The sequence below is a fragment of the Saccostrea echinata genome, unplaced genomic scaffold, assembly GCF_033153115.1.
Source record: "Saccostrea echinata isolate AGI-Se365-2 ecotype Australia unplaced genomic scaffold, CSIRO_AGI_Sech_v1 ptg000025l, whole genome shotgun sequence".
Taxonomy (NCBI): Eukaryota; Metazoa; Mollusca; class Bivalvia; order Ostreida; family Ostreidae; genus Saccostrea; species Saccostrea echinata.
The window spans coordinates 18,900,238-18,913,029 of record NW_026889774.1 but is presented as its reverse complement, the minus strand read 5'-3'; positions in this window follow the sequence as shown (position 1 = coordinate 18,913,029).

Below are 12,792 nucleotides of genomic sequence, written 5' to 3'. Positions count from 1 at the left end.
TTTTTCACACATATCGAAGCGGTTTGATGATCAAGACTCATTTCCATTGTTTACTTTATTTATTTCCCGGGCGACAATTGATGGTTACATCAATGTTTTCTTGTTCAATATTGGTAGGGAAATGTTCATGTTTTAAAATAAATCTGAACATGTTATTTTTAAAAAATGTATCCGGTACTTTCAAGGGGCATAATCGCAATTACATTGCCATTTTGTGGATAGTTTTGAATTTCCATACTTTGTAAAATTAAGCTTCTGAATCAGTTCAATGATAAGTTTGTTTGATTGTTTGTTAACCAAGGGGTCCAGCCTAAATTCCTTTGCAAAGGCGTATTTTTCTTTGCAACAGAGAAAATGGCGGAGTCGAAGCGGAGACTGGAAAGAAGGCCAGTAAACATCATGAAATTTTTAATGATTCGCGCATTTAATTCGGTATCAAAATATGTCGTTTCGGTGAAGCATTCATTTGTCTTTTGGTGGGATACTTTTGGATACGCACGAATTACATACCAAAAAATCTATTGAAATAAAACGACATGCCTTGCAGACACGGATTGAAAACGTGTGTCAACAGAGTACATGTTGAATGGAAAATAAGAGAAACTTATCTCATATATTACATCAAGACTCCTTATCCAAACATGACTTTCTGTGACAAAATGACAAAATTTTGTCTAAATTCGAAAATAAAGGTAGTATAGGAAATATTTCATTTGCAAGTTGCGGTTCAGGCCTTGTTTTTCCTGTGCAAATCACTTTGCTGTATAAACAATACAGAAATTCACTATCGCAACGATTACAAAAACAAAAAATACAATCTGATAAATTTTAATTTAATCTGTACGTAAGTTTCAAGGTATCGCTTCCTTGAAAACTGTTTTCATAACCGGTCAGATTTATCTATTTCAGAAAAGAGCACTGCATCAAATGCGATTATTACCAGCAAGTATTTTCTTCAACAGTACCAATTGACGCAGCAGGACTGTATTCATGTAATCATTATGGGAAGTCTTTTCGAACCAATGAAAAGTGTGATTTGTGTAAAAAAAATGATTTTTATAATAAAGGTCTTATTAAGTACCGCGAAAACAGAATGTATGCCACAAAACTCTTCCCACCTCCTTCTAAAAATCTAAATACAACAGCATCGCCAGGAACTTGTAAAAATCCACTGATTGAAATCATCAAGATTGTGTAAGATAATCAAGTACATTAAATCCAAAATGTGAAATATTCTTTAATTAATCGTCATATGAAGGGTTTAATGCAATATATTTTTCCAATGATATCATCGCACAGCATTTTTTAATCTCGTATGGAATTGTGCTTTCGGGCCCGTACTGCGTTGGGGGGAGGGGGGTTAAGGATATTTTTTGATGTAGTTTAACAATGTAAATTTTCATTTGGAATCCCCCCTTTTTTGAAAAAGATTGCTATGGGATTGACTTTTGAGTATCATTATTATTTTTTTTAGAAAACATTGTCTTTATTTACGACATAAAAATTGGAGAAATTTAATTTTGTTGTTTTTTACCAGAAGCAAATAATATTTGATGCAAAGCCTATCTGTTCGTTGGAGGGGGGGGGGGGGGAGGGGAAATTCCAAAAGAATTCTACCAAAAATAAACAGAAATTATATATCGACAAGAAACATTTAATACATGCAATACTTGTGTACGAATACTTTAAGATGATGAAAGAAAACGACAGTTATAAAATTGTCATCATCTTACAATGTATATTACTATATGACAATTTTCATCCTAAAAATAAATTATTATTATAAAAATTGAATTTCAGTAATTCATGAGTTACAATACAAAGAAAAATAGTTGATTCTACACCCTATACAGTTCCCTTTCTAATATCCCCACTTTCAACGATGATAGAATTTTAGATCCGTCGACCATAATCCACCCGATCGCAAACAGTCTAAATACTCTTTGGAACTTGCATATGCCCTTGTCCAGATTTTTTTTCCTTATTTACCAACCTCAGGTTTGAGCGTATCAAAGGATCAGTCTCTAGAGAGAAAAAAAAAATAAAAAAGTATCAGAGGTAGGGAGAAACTAACAAAAAATACACCCTCCCGTATTAGAATCATAGGATTTACTGTGTACACACCACTTAAATTATGCTGGGTGACAGGTGATTTTCATCGTGAAAAGTATGTATACAACTTGATTGCAAACACTATATTGCTGCCTGTAATTTTGGCGAAGAGGCCTTTTCAATATAACGACCAATGTTCTGAATCACAGAGTTGCAAAGTAAACATGTCCTAATATCGACTTTGCAAAGTAATTTTAATCTTAATGTCGTAAATTGTGGATTAAATTTCTAAAACTGGCTTTGTGTGAATGGAATTTGAGTTTTTCTAATATTTGACCGGAAAATTTACAAATATATGTAATTTCTACAGCTTTGGACTGTGCAGTATGTTACAAATAACTGATGATTGGTTATGAATGCGACAAACAATAGAGACATGTCTATAGTTTTTCTTCAATAATTTTTTCATCTTAAAGTAAATCTCTTTAGCTTAGTTTTCCCATTGGAAAGGATGGATAGGCGCACCGAAACGTAACATCCATTTATCAAAATTAATGGTTATAGTTCCTAAAATTACACGAAAGTTACTGACCTCGTTTTCTTCTCCGCTTCGTATCCGCCATTTTTTCGATTGCAAAGAAAAATACGCCTTTGCAAAGGAATTTAGGCTGGACCCCTTGTTAACGCCCTCTCGAGGATTTTTCACTCATATGGAGACGCTACCACTTGCAGGTGGAGGGCACCTAGGGTCATTGAGCAGTGAGGGATCTTTTTCGTGCCAACACCTACTGTGACACGGGACTTCGGTCTATACAGTCTCATCCGAAGGACTGGTCTTCACGTCCCGCATCCGAAGGACTGGTCTTCACGTCCCGCAGTAGATTCGAACCCGCAACCTAAGGATTAACTCCTTACTCCGCGACTCTAGAGCAGACGCTCTAACCACTGCGCCATGCGGGCGACTGATCAAGATGTAAAATAGGACGTGCACAATATAATAAAGATTCTGTGAGAGTCTTGTTTAATTTTATTCAGTGTTATTGGAGGAGTTGCAGATATAAGATGGGTACCCCAATGTTATAGAAAGAATGACAGTACCCATGTTTTTTTTTCTATGGGAAACCCCATATATCTATCAACCGAATTGAGGATAAGAGATGGGTATCCAAATATTGTAGAAAGAATGGCATCGTCCATTTTTTTTTTTTTTTTTTGCTATGGGAAACCCCAAATACTAGTATCTATCCCATAAAAACTTAAAAGGGAGGTGCCTATGGCACCCTAAATAAAGTTTCTGTGAAAGTTTCTTAAAGAAGATGGGCGAACAAGGCGAGCGTAGTGCCTCTAGTGCAACAAACATGTAGGTGAAAAATTAAATCTCAATTGTAACAAAATTTTCTTTGATATTTCATCTATCATTAAAGTATACTTTATGTAAAATCTCCACAATTTGCTAAAATATCACAGAGATAGAAATTATTTGCCTATGAAATAGCATACACACACTAAAGAGGGCAAATAGGATAATTTTCTCATACAGTGCAGGAAACAAATTTTGTTACAGCATCGATGCTGATTTGAATGCTTCCTTTGCTTGCTGATTTGAATGCTTCCTTTGCTTGCTGATTTAATGCTAGTAATCCTTATCCTGATGCTGTTTTATAATTAGGTCAATGCTACCGGAAGTAGCATCATGCTACCGGAAGTAGATAATGAATTTCAGCATTGCCGTTTAAAGGCAATAAAAGTGCCTTTTACAATTATTTGATCATAATATCTCACTATGTATCAATAATGTGAATACTTTAACCAACATTCTTTCTTTCTTTTTTGATTTTTTGCTGAATTAAAACTCATTGATTTTCTTATGCTAGTAGGATAATGCTGATTTTATGTAGGTCAATGCTGGTTTTATCATTTGCTTGCTGATGCTGATCCTGGTAATGCTGATTTTTAAATGCTGATGCTGATGCTAGCTCGATCCTGATGCTTCTAATGCTTATGCTGATGCTGGTTTATGTAACAAAATTAGTTCCCTGCACTGTACTAGAACACGACTTTTCGATATGAGCGGGTCTTCGCTACCTTTTTATGAAAGTTTATCCTCAAAGTTTGCGTAAAAAAATACCGGTATATATTTTTGGTTAACCAAAAAATGGAGCAAAGACCCACTATACCGTAAAAAATACACTTTTATGACACAACATTCGCATCTATCCGAGAAATACTTAAAGTCAATTTAGTCAAGGGTCATATCACAAACATGATTTAAATGTCACTATTTATCAGGAGCTGTGTAGCGTAGTGTTAAGCGCGTTAGGCTCAAAGAAAAATGATTGTCAGGATTTTTATTGCTAGGGTTCGAACCCCACGACTACCACATATTTTTCTAATTTCAGATAGAATAATTTTTGCCGACAAAATTTTTCTCTGAAAATTTCATAAATTTTAATAATGACAACTTTACTCTTAATACTAAATTCACAAATTGAATAGATCTGTATATATCTGAAGCTATAGGCATTCTGCACGCCTTGTTCTTCCATCTCCTTTTATTCATTGGTATAGAAAGAGTTGCAGATGAAAGATGGGCATCCCCAAGTGTTACAGGACGGAAGGACGTACAACCCCATCGCTATACCCCCTCCCCCGCTTTATAAGCCAGGGGTATCATTAATGAAGAAGCTAATACATGTAACGATTGTTAACAAATTGAGGAAAAAATTGATTGAATGAGCGCCTAAATGAAAATTCTACAGTAAAGTCTGTTCTTTCAGTTTTCAATTTTTTTCCTACACATGCCCTTCGGGCAGGTGTGCCCATGAATTATACCAGACCAAACAAAAATTTACATGCCCAAGAATAATTCACAGAAAATTTTACGAAAGTTATTTTATTCTTATTATAATCTCTCCAATTCTCTCTTTACTTCAATTTCTGTTAGATCAACATCACTATCAGAGTCACGGTCATTTAATTCTGATAATTCTGTGTAACTCTCAGTTTCTCCTTCGATTTGAACCTGTAACAATTATAGAAAGATATAAGGTACAAAGTATGTAACTGTAAGTTTTAAATGCCTCTACGTACATTACAAGCACAGTCACAGTATAGAAATTATGCAATTGTACCTCATTTTCCACCTCTGGGATATCAGGCACTCGTGGTTCCTCCTCCTTCTCCTCATTTGATTCCAAGACCCCAACAGCCACGGGTTTTGCATTCAATGAAGCTGCCATAGGTCAGACGTCTTCGTTGTCCAGATAGAGTTTTCTAAATAAAATAAATTCTATAATAACAAATTCCAATTGATATATAAGATAAATCAAAAGATCTCTGACTCAGAAAATAAACGTACCATCCAGAGTTTAATTGCTTTTGCTTTTTCAGGATCAAATTCCTTAACAGGTTTGGACTGAAGCTGAATGGTCAACAAGTCATTCAGTGTGGTGGTCTTCATTCTAACCACTTCGCTTGCCCTTGCAGAGTTTCATAGCTGAAAATGTGCATTCATTGGTAACTGATGTTGGAGGAAAGCAAAAAATGAAGTCCACAAGCAAAACAGATTGTTAGCAAACTGGGTTTTAACAAAAGGCCAGGCAAGAGTTATATTGTTTGTTTAATTTCTATGAAAGAGAAGTATAATATATACCTCTTATAAATAACAATAGGGTCCATTCCTGAAGCATATCCTCCAGATCACAATCAAAGGAACCTCACTTCTTTATTCTCAAATTCTATATAAAAAGTAAATTTATTATATTAATCAAATTTCAAATTCATCTTGCATAATTTTCATAATCTGCTAAAGGTACATGTAAGTTAGTATTTGAAAAAAATATTAATCAGTTATAACACCCAAAACTAAATTGGAACAACACCCAAAACTAAATTGGAACAACCAAAACTAAACTGGAATGAATATCTGAAAAAAGGTAAAACAGTAAACATTAATAACATAATACATAAACTAAGAGCCAACAGGAAATTAACCAGGTATGCTGTCTGATCCATTTTCTGGCCAATTTAAAAATGATCCAATGAGTATCTGTTATCCAAAGAAGCTACAAGTGTGGCCAACAAATCCTGCACTTTAGCAATTGGTTTTGGTCCATGAAAAACCAAAGATATTTCCTGATATGTCCCACTTGCCCACATGCATCGATTCCATCTGAGAAATAACAGATTTTGTTACATTTTTCTATGGAATCCATCTGCTAAACCAAGACCTCGCGTTTGTAAGTACAATGATATTTTCATCAAGTGGGAAATAAACTCCTTAAATTATTAGAATATACATGGTTTAGTAACTTGCATATTCTATTACACTGAAATTTTCAAAAAATATTTAGTTTTGTAAATTTTAAAATGTACGTGATAACATGTCCATCACCAATCAGTCTAGCGTAACCTTCTGTTTTAGTATTGTTGTGAGAACTTGTTTCAAGTTATCGCCTAATTGCCCTATAGCCTGTAATTTAATTTTATGAGACTTAATTATATTGTGGAGTCTTTCCTCATGATTTTTTTTAACAATGAATGATCACAATTATGAAATAATTATCGAAGTAATTATTTTTTTTAAAATAACTTTTCAATTACCTTTGATAAGGACTGTAATTGCTCTGTGTCATCTTCGCTAGCCAAGGGTTTCTGATACGTTATGAGGAGAGTAGCGTATCAGAAACCCTTGGCTAGTGAATATGGCTCTGTGTGTGTAAGGCAGCCATCGTGTTCCTCCTACTCTTGTAGGCAACACTTGTTTCATGATCAGTGAAGCGAAGCTGCGTTTAAGAGCCTTCTTCTGGGTTGGACTCCTTCTGTACAAATAATACAAACCTAGCAGTAAAGTCATACATTAGGCACAATATACCGGTGAAGGGCTTCAAATTTAGACCTTTACTCGGCCCTTATGACCAGCAGTGACGGATCTTTATCGTGGCAACGCCTACCGTGACACGGGGCCTCGATTTTTAAGGTCTCATCCGAAGGACCCACAACTTTCACTTCCGAGTTCCGAGCGCTTGGCGAAGGAACAGTTGCTACCTATTTTTAGGTCACCTGAGTCACTCAGCTGACCTATTGCTATCTGTTTTTGTCTGTCGTCGTTCGTCGTCAATCGGTCGTAAACTTTTGAACATTTTTAGCTTCTCTTGAACCACTGAACCAGTTTCATTCAGTTTTGGTATATAGCATCTATGGGTAAAGGGGATTGAAAATTGTGAAATTCATTGTCCCTGCCCCCCTTGGGCCTGAGGGGTGGGGCTAAAACCATCAAAATTAATGCAATCTTTAAAAATCTACCTCTTTACTCCTGGACATCGAGCAGTCAAACTGTTGGCATGATTGTAATAAGCATTGAGCCCTCTACCAAAATTGTGAAATTCAGGGCCCCAGGGTCAGGGGTTCTGACGCTAGGGCGGGGCTCTAATGATTATATAGTGAAAATGCATTAATTCTTTAAAAAATCTTGTCCTCTGCTTCTAGGTATTTAGCTGATGAACTAAGTACATAGTTATGATGAGCAAGAGAATTTCATGGCCCCTGGGTCAGGGATTCTGGTGTTAGGGCGGGGCTCTAATGATTATATAGTGAAAATGCATTAATTCTTTGAAAATCTTCTCCTCTGCTCCTGGGTATTAAGCCGATGAATTTAGTGCATAGTTATGATGAGTAAGAATGCCTCTTCCAAAATTGTGAATTTCATGGCCCATGGGTCAGGAGTTCTGGTGTTAGGGCGGGGCTCTAATGATTATATAGTGAAAATGCATTAATTCTTTGAAAATCTTATCCTCTGCTCCTGGGTATCAAGCCGATGAATTAAGTACATAGTTATGATGAGCAAGAACGCCTCTTCCAAAATTGTGAATTTCATGACCCCTGGGTCAGGGGTTCTGCTGTTAGGGTGGGGCTCTATTGATTATATAGTGAAAATGCATTAATTCTTTGAAAATCTTATCCTCTGCTCCTGGGTATCAAGCCGATGAATTAAGTACATAGTTATGATGAGCAAGAACGCCTCTTCCAAAATTGTGAATTTCATGACCCCTGGGTCAGGGGTTCTGCTGTTAGGGTGGGGCTCTATTGATTCTATAGTGAAAATGCATTAATTCTTTGAAAATCTACTCTGCCCCTGGGTATCAAGTGATGAACTAAGTACATAGTTATGATGAGCAAGAGTACCTCTTTATTATTTGTGAATTTCATGGCCCCTGGGTCAGGGGTTCCGTGGGGGGGCTTATTTATTATATGCTGAAAATAAATTAATGCTTTGAAAATCTTCTCCTCTGCCCCTTGGTATTAAGCCGATTAATTGAGTACATAGTTATGATAAGCAAGAGGGCCTCTTCCAAAATTGTAAATTTCATGGCCGCTGGATCAGGGTTTTTGGTGTTAGGGCGGGGCTCTTATGATTATATAGTGAAAATGCATTAATTCTTTGAAAATCTTCTCCTCTGCTCCTGGGTATTAAGCTCATTAATTAAGTACATAGTTATGATGAGCAAGAATGCCTCTTCCAAAATTGTGAATTTCATGGCCCCTGGGTCAGGGGTTCTGTGGGGGGGGGGGGGGGGGGAGCTTATTTATTATATACTGAAAAATAAATTAGTGCTTTGAAAATCTTCTCCTCTGCCCCTTGGTATTAAGCCGATGAATTAAGTACATAGTTATAATGAGCAAGAGTGCCTCTTCCAAAATTGTGAATTTCATGGCCCCTGGGTCAGGGATTCTGGTGTTACGGTTGGGCTCTTATGATTATATAGTGAAAATGTATTAATTCTTTGAAAATCTTCTCCTCTGCTCTTGGGTATTAAGCCGATGAATAAAGTACATAGTTATGATGAGTAAAAATGCCTCTTCAAAAATTATGAATTTCATGGCCCCTGGGTCAGGGGTTTTAGTATTAGGGCGGGGCTCTAATGATTATATAGTGAAAATGCATTAATTCTTTAAAAATCTTCTCCTCTGCTCCTGGGTATTAAGCCGATGAACTATGTACATAGTTATGATGAGCAAGAGTGCCTCTTCCAAAATTGTGAATTTCATGGCCCCTGGGTCAGGGGTTCCATGTAGGGGAGCGGGGCTTATTTATTATATACTGAAAATAAATTAATGCTTTAAAAAATCTTGGTAGTCATATAAATTAAAAATTGGTATTAATTAAACAAACTTAAATACATAGTTATGACGAGAAAGGATGCCTCTTCCAAAATTTTGAATTTCATGGCCTCTGGGCCAGGGGTTCTTGAGCTTGGGTGGGGTTCTATTGATTAATTAGCAAAATGCATTAATGCTTTGAAAAACTTCTCCTCTGCCCCTGATTACTTAGCAAACAAACGGAATGCAATAATATCAATGTACATGTAAATACATGTATTAAATATAATTATAAGTAAATGTGCCTTTTATTTGCTTCTGGATATCTAGGAGGCAGCGTACACAATTGTGATGTGAAGCAAATGAGAGTTACTCCCCTTTGCTAAATATTGTTAATCAAGAAATCCTTGTATATAAATTTATTAACAGGTTATTTGATTGAATGAGAATACAAGAAAGAATGTTATATATACATAGAAACAAAGTAAAAATGAATGTTTGGTTTAAACGAGCAAAGTATGCTCAAAGTAAAGTCAGATTCTTGCCTGGAAAGCAATATAAAAGATTGACGTAAAGATTATTTATACATTTAGCACAAGTTGTAATTGTACACAGTATGTTTACACTGTGGTGGTCTAAGTTAGTGCCACTGGTAGAAGAGTCATGGTTGACAAGAGAGTGGATTTTGTTTTATACTTTATCAAAGTGAACAAAGAATCACAGAGAGCCAGGGTGACTTACTGTGGAAAATAGCCATGTTGTATACCCAAGTCTGTTTGTACTGAAATGTAGCACTAGACAAGTGACAAAAACTGTCTGTATATTTTGAATACCTTACACAATAGGCGAGTGTTCTTTGTATTTGTATATTTTGCATTCATTATCATCCCTGTAAGACTTGGGAAAACCAAGTATGATCCAAAGGAGATCACTCGGGCCTAGCACGTTACAATAAGCAAGGGTATTTTTACCAGAATTTTAGCTCACCTCGACAAAGTCGAGATGAGCTTATTCTATACCCCCAGCGTCGGCGTCCCAGTTCCCAAGTAACTATAAGCCCTACCTGGACCAAACGTGCATGGATGATGCATCTAGGGATAGACACTACCGCACTTGCTTCGGATGCTGGATCTGACCTAGATTTTCCGGATGAGTGACCAGGTGAAAGTTTTTGGAGCAGGTCCATTCCCAAGTAACTATAAGCCCTACCTGGACTTAACTTGACGGATGATGCATATAGGGATGTTCACTACCACACTTGCCTCAGATGGTGGATCTGAGCCAGATTTTCCAGATGAATGACTAGGATAAAATTTTGGAACAAGTCCATTCGCAAGTAACTATAAGCCCTACCTGGACCAAACTTTAATGGATGATGCATCTAGGGATGTACACTAACCAACCTGCTTCCGGTGCTGGATCTGATCTTAATTTTCCACATGAGTGAATTTTAGACATATTTTAACCAAATTAGCATGGATGATGTATCTAGGGATGGACACTTCCAGACTTGCTTTGTATTCTGAATCTAACCTTCATTTTCTAGATGAGAGACCAGGGTAATTTTTTTGGAGTAGTTATATTATATTATGGCCTGTTATGATTATTCTTGCATAGATGGTGCATCTAAGGATGGAAACTTTCAGACTTGCTTTGGATGTCGGAACTGACCAAAATTTCTTGATTAGTAAACAGTTTAAAAGTTTTTTGAGCAGGTCTTTTTCCAAGTAACTAAAAGTCCTACTTAAACCAAACTTGCATGGATATTGATCTTGGGATGTACACTAACTAAAAAAAAATGATGTGAGATTTGCCTTACTTATAGATAACATTTGTCGAGGTGAGCTTCGTAATCTTTGGTTACCTATGTTTGAAATTCTTGGGCAACATTGCTTCGTCTATCAGTTAATTCTGTTTTATACTTCCATGGATCCTTTACAGTGTTGTATTGTACTCAGGTGACCGTTAAGGCCCTTGGGCCTCTTGTTTATCGACTTAGGTCAGTCGCGGCCGTGATTCGAACACACGACCTTCCGATCACGTAGCGATCGCTTCTGAATGACTCAAGTCACACATTAAAGTCCGGGTTTTTTTTTTGGTAGAATAGACTGATTGAAAAGTTTGACAAACAAGTTATGTGACCTTTTTCCTCATAATATCCCATATTTCTATTACTTAAAATTACACAAACAATATTTTTACGTCACTTGAGTCACTCATGATCAGGTGACCTTTTGCTGTTTTTGACAGTCGTCGTCCGTCGGTTGTAAACTTTTGAACATTTTTAGCTTCTTCTCTTTAACCACTGAGCCGATTTCAACCCATTTTAGCATAGCACAAGTTGGCGAAGAGGTACTTAAATTATGAATTTCGTGCTCACTGCCCCGCTAAGGCCCGAGTTGTGGGGTTAAAACCATCAAAAATTTAAAAATCTTTTACTGCTGGACATTAAGCAGTCAAACTATTGGCATGATTGTAATAAGCATTGAGCCCTTTACCTAAAGTGTCGCCCGCGTGGCGCAGTGGTTTAGAGCGTCTGCTCTAGAGTCGCGGAGTAAGGAGCTGATCCTTACGTTGCGGGTTCGAATCAAACTGCGGGACGTGGAGACCAGGCCTTCGGATGAACCGTATACACCGAGGTCCTGTGTCGAGGTAGGTGTTAGTACGAAAACGATCCCTCAACGCTCAAAGGCCCTAAGTATAGGCATAAATTTACAGTCCTCCACTGGCAAGTGATGGCATCTCCATATGTGGGAAAAATTCTCGAGAGGGACGTTAAACTACAAACAAATTAAGTGTGAAATTCATGGCTCCAGGGTCAGGGGTTCTGGATTCCTGGGCTCTTATGATCATACAGTAATAATGCATTAATTCTTTAAAAATCTTTTCTCCCCCGGTATATTTAGCAGATAAATTGTCGCATGGCAATGATGAGCAAGAGTGCATCTTCCAAAATTGTGAAATTTGTGGCCCCTGGGTCAGGGGTTCTGGAGTAAGGGCAGGGCTTTAATGTTCATTGATGAAAATGCATAAATTCTTTAAAATCTTCTTCTCTCCCCTTGTATATTTTGAAGATAAACTAGATGCCTGGTTATTATGAGAAAGGGTGCGTCTTTCAAAATTGTGAAATTTGTGGCCCTATGGTCAGGGGTTCTGGCGTTAGGACGGGGCCCTAGCTCTAGAACCCCTTACCCTTGGACCACAATTGTCACAATTTTGAAAGAAGCATTCTTGCTTATCACAAACCATGCACCTAGTTTTAATTATCTTCTGAATATAGAGGGAGAGAGAAGACTATTGTAAAAGAATTTATGCATTCAGTATTTGATCATTAGATTGATTACGTGAGGGGCTCTAGTACTGACGTGCTTTCGACAGCTCCGTCTTTTTGACCATTTTTCTAAGCCTTTGTGGCAAGGATTCTACATTTTTTGTGATTTGCTATTATATGTGTATCTTTTCGACTCTGGATATATGTTTCCCGAATTTTTTCCTGGTTATTTGGATTTATTTTCATTGTGTTGCTTTGTGTTTAAACCTATTTGCCCGTACTACCGGTGAGTAGGTATTCACGACCTATTGAGCTACCTTGTCTACCTGGTTTACCTGGTTAACGGAACAGTAAACATGGAAGGGGTACAG